The sequence below is a fragment of the Phalacrocorax aristotelis genome, unplaced genomic scaffold (assembly GCF_949628215.1).
Source record: "Phalacrocorax aristotelis unplaced genomic scaffold, bGulAri2.1 scaffold_64, whole genome shotgun sequence".
In the NCBI taxonomy this organism is placed as follows: domain Eukaryota; kingdom Metazoa; phylum Chordata; class Aves; order Suliformes; family Phalacrocoracidae; genus Phalacrocorax; species Phalacrocorax aristotelis.
The window spans coordinates 268,811-273,601 of record NW_027441142.1 but is presented as its reverse complement, the minus strand read 5'-3'; the positions used below and the strand labels follow the sequence as shown (position 1 = coordinate 273,601).

General features: G+C 60.9%; 1 long non-coding RNA gene across 1 annotated transcript; it reads right to left on the bottom strand.

Moving 5' to 3' along the window:
- Window positions 1-636: 636 nt before the first annotated feature.
- Window positions 637-4,311, bottom strand: LOC142050943 (uncharacterized). Its single transcript, XR_012658219.1, has 3 exons — window positions 3,439-4,311; window positions 2,765-2,923; window positions 637-1,832 (listed from the first exon to the last, which is right to left on the bottom strand). It is a non-coding gene; the product is annotated as an uncharacterized LOC142050943 (long non-coding RNA).
- Window positions 4,312-4,791: the final 480 nt, after the last annotated feature.

Genomic DNA, 4,791 nt, shown 5'->3' with positions numbered 1-4,791 from the left:
AATGCCTCCTCAAGGACGCACGGAAGAGACGCGCAGGCAACCCAGCACAGACCCCCTGCAAACATCTTCTTTCCATTTTCTTTCCTCTCCTGACACGAAGAGATGACTTAGGAAAAGCGTACTGCTCGCATTTCACCTGCACTGCTTCTACTTTCACTTTCGCTCTCCTTGGCAGTAATTAATAGCGGTGGTTGGGGAGGGCTGGGGCATTCCCCCAAAGCGGCTGCAGTTACATCCGGGCGGTTGTGGCACTCCATTAGCTTTGTCATTTTAAATCTAAATCTTCTGGAATTGTTAGTTCTCGTCAGGAATCACCCGCACCTGCAAATTTTCTTAATGCCTACGCTTGACCCCAGCCACTGTTTAACAGCTCACCTTTATTTCTGTTCATTTAAGAATCTAAAGCTTCGTTTACTGCTTGGGTTGGAAGCAGGAGCTGTCGCTGCCTCTGAACTTTCTAACAGCCCTGTTACAATTTCAGTATTACCCACTCCCAATTTAGCTTTCCAGTTCAATTTTCATTGTAGATTCTAAAACTGTCCTTATTTTGTTTCTGATCAGGAGTCATTAATGCCTGCAGTTGATGTAATAACGGCTGTATTTAGATTGAGCTATTAATGACTCGCAACTCTATTTATGGCATAAAAAAGGACTGCCTTTATTTTTTTTTTAATTACAGATTAGGAATAATGACTGCCTGGTTTGCTCAGTAATAGGTGCGATTAAATTTAGTCACGACTCCTCCCTAAATAAAATGTATTTATTTGCACTCTAACAATTTAACCTTCCCTTTACCGGTCAGGGGCACCGACAAGTGCCCGTGCGTACCTCCGCTCCCCCTGCGCCGGCTCCCCAGGGAACAGCCTCTTACCCTGACCAGAGCCTGCAGCGGCCCGTTGTCGTCCCAGCTCCTCGCCCTCGAGAAAGCGGCCGCCTGAAGCGGCAGCAGATCCGCTGCTGCCCAAAGGGGACGGAAATGGCGTGGGGTAAATGATAATATGAAATGATAAATGAATGAAATGATCTCACAAGGGGGAAGAAAACCAGCAAAGCAAAAAACAAACCCCAAACAGAACACCATACCACTAAACCGTCTCACCGCCCCCTCAGCGCCCGAAACAACATCCCGGGAGAAAAAAAGCAAAGCAGGCCACAAGGGACCTTTCTAGTACAGATGCTGCCAAAGAGTGCCAAGCTCTGGAATCCTTACCTCAGGCAACGCCTCCGCTTCTCTAAACGCCAGAGCACGCCTGCCCGGGGGGCTGAGACAGCCCCAAAGCTGCGACCGCCCGAGGGAACACGGGAGCACCGACGGCAGAGAAGCCCAGGGGCAGCAAGAGCTGCCCGAGCCCCGGCTGGGGCTCTTCGACCCCCGGGCCCCGCCCCCGCCCTTCCCACAGCGCCCCGCAAAAGGGGCGGGCCGAGCCCCCCCGAGGGATGAAGGCTCGCAGGGTGGCAGCAGAGAGCAAAGTGCACCGCACAGCACCAAAGTGGGTGGGTGGGGCCAGGTGGGTCAGACATCAGACGGCCCGCCTGCCCATCGCCGGGGGCAGGGCCCGTTGCTAAGAGCGTGGCGAGGGGTATCAGGACCGCCCTCAACGGGCTATCGCAAGGGGTCAACACCTGTCGCTAGGGGCTGTGCCTACACGGTTCCGGCCCCCACGGTGACGTCACCACGTAGCGTGCGGGGGGTCACTAAGTGGCGTGGAGAAGTGAGCGCGGCAAAATGTCGCTACAGCCCGTGCACGGCTGCTGGCTGCAGTACCGCAGTTTGGTCGCACGGTGGCAGCAGAGAGCTAAAAGGTCGCCACTGCGCATGCGCGGCTGCCCACCTGCGGTACGAGGGTTTGGGCGCTCGGTGGAAGTAGGGGGCAGAAAATAAAGCGCCACCGCGCATACGGAACTGCCTGGCTGCAGTACCGGCATCTGCTTGCACGGTGGCAGCAGCGACCAGAGGAAAACTTCAGCCTGGGGAACGGGCAGCTTCCCGTCTGCAGTACCCGGTTTTGATCGACCGGTGACTGCCGCGATCGGGTAAGGGGCGGGTGGAAATCTCTACCAGGATAGCGCAGCTCCCGCCTGCAGTCCCGGGGTTCGGTCGCTTGGTGGAAGCAGCGAGCAGAATACAAAGGGTGGCCACTGCGCATGCGCGGCTGCCCACCTGCAGTACCGCGGTCTGATCGCACGGTGGCAGCAGAGAGCAGAAAGGCGGCACTGCGCATGCGCGGCTGCCCACCTGCAGTACCGCGGTCTGATCGCACGGTGGCAGCAGAGAGCAGAAAAGGCGCCACTGCACATGCGCGGCTGCCCACCTGCAGTACCGCGGTTTGGTCGCTCGGTGGCAGCAGAGAGCAAAAAGGCCCACTGCGCATGCGCGGCTGTCCACCTGCAGTACTGCTGTTTGATCGCACGGTGGCAGAAGAGAGCATGAAGAGACGCCACTGCGCATGCGCGGCTACCCACCTGCAGTACCGCGGTCTGGTCGCACGGTGGCAGCAGAGAGCAAAAGGGCGCCACTGCGCATGCGCAGCCGCCCACCTGCAGTACCGCGGTTTGGTCGCACGGTGGCACCAGAGAGCAAAAAGGCCCACTGCGCATGCGCGGCCCCCCACATGCAGTACCCGGGTTTGATCGCACGGTGGCAGCAGAGAGCAAAAAGGCGCCACTGCGCATGAGCAGCTCCCCCCGTGCTGTTCCGCGGTTCGGTCGCACGGTGGCAGCAGAAAGCAGAAAGAGGCGCCACTGCGCATGCGCGGCTGCCCACCTGCACTACGAGGGCTTGGGCGGTCGGTGGAAGTAGGGGCAGAAAGTAAAGCGCCACAGTGCATACAGAACTGCCTGGCTGCAGTACCGGCATCTGCTTGCACGGTGGCAGCAGCGACCAGCGGAAAACCTTCACCGTCGGGAACGGGCGGCTGCCCGTCTGCAGTACCCGGTTTTGATCGCTCGGTGACTGCCGCGAGCAGGGTAGCGCAGCTCCCCCCCGTGCTGTTCCGCGGTTCGGTCGCTCGGTGGCAGCAGCGAGCACAAAAAGGCGCCAGTGCGCATGCGCGGCTGCCCACCTGCAGTACCGCGGTCTGGTCGCTCGGTGGCAGCAGAGAGCAGAAAAGGCGCCACTGCGCATGCGCGGCTGCCCACCTGCAGTACCCCGGTCTGGTCGCACGGTGGTAGCAGAGAGCACAAAGGCGCCACTGCGCATGCGCGGCCGCCCACATGCAGTACCGCGGTTTGATCGCAAGGTGGCAGCAGCGAGCACAAAAAGGCGCCACTGCGCATGCGCGGCTGCCCACCTGCAGTACCGCGGTTTGGTCGCACGGTGGCAGCAGAGAGCAAAAAGGCCCACTGCGCATGCGCGGCCGCCCACCTGCAGTACCGCTCTTTGGTCGCACGGTGGCAGCAGAGCAAAAAAGGCGCCACTGCGCATGCGCGGCCGCCCACCTGCAGTACCGCGGTTTGATCGCTCGGTGGCAGCAGCGAGCACAAAAAGGCGCCACTGCGCATGCGCGGCTGCCCACCTGCACTGCGAGCGTTTGGGCGGTCGGTGGAAGCAGGGGCAGAAAGTAAAGCGCCACTGTGCATACGGAACTGCCTGGCTGCAGTACCGGCATCTGCTTGCACGGTGGCAGCAGCGACCAGCGAAAAAACTTCACCCTCGGGAACGGGCGGCTGCCCGTCTGCAGTACCCGGTTTTGAGCGCTCGGTGACTGCCGCGAGCAGGGTAGCGCAGCTGGCCCCCCGTGCTGTTCCGCGGTTCGGTCGCTCGGTGGCAGCAGCGAGCAGTGACACATCGTCGCCACTGCGCATGCGTCTGTTCCGGGTGCGGTACCGCACTTTGGCCGCACGGTGTCAGCAGGGTCCACCATCGCCACTCCGCATGCGCGATTCCCGGCTGCCGTAGCACAGCACGGCGGCAGCGGCACGACGTCCGTGACTCTTCTCTGGGGCAAGACCCGCGCCGGCTCTGGGTCACGTTCGCCGGGATAACGGAACTGTTACTGCGTGCGCAGAGCTCATGTTTCTCTGCACCTTCCCCACTCCCGCAGCCCCAGCAGTGTCAGTCGTTGCCTCCGCACCGCCCACCACCAAAGTGCCTCGAGCATTTTAGTCCTTCCGTCTCGACTGCTTTAAAAATCAGGTGGCCGTTACCGTCCTCCCTCCTGCCCCACTCACCCCCACCCCACGCCCTAGGGAGGAGAAGCAGCACAAACGACCTGGGGAGAAAGGTCCCCTTTCCCACCCCCCACCCCCCCGGAGTGAGCCCCATCAGTTGCTGTAGGCCTGCGGCATCAGGGCTGTGACAGGGAGAGCAGCAAGTCAACAGGTCCTAGAGGGTTAAAGAAGAAAATCAATCAGGGGAACACAGCTGCCCTTCCGAAGGCAGGCTGCCTGGGGTGAGGGGGGCAGCTGTGCGTCAGGGCACGGGGCAGCCAGGCAGACCAGGTGCCAGTGGCTGACCTGCAAAGGACTTGTGCGCTGCTGAGCCTTGGGCTTCGTTGGCTTGGCAGCGCCTCGCCTCGCCTCTGCACTGCCAGCACCCTGCTCTGCTCATCCTGCGTAAGCACAAGGCTTCAGCGAGCACAGAACAGGAGGCCAGGGAGAGGGAGGACGTCACCGGGGAAAAAAGAGTCATGCGGGGGGGCCATGTCAGGGGAAAGCGTTTGGGAGGGCACAGACACACGCAGAGGGAGGGCGGGGGAGGAGGCGGACACCGCTGGACAGGGGCATGTCTGGGCAGACACGCCACGGGGAACATGCATGGGGATGACTGACACCAGGGGGTCCCCCCAGGAT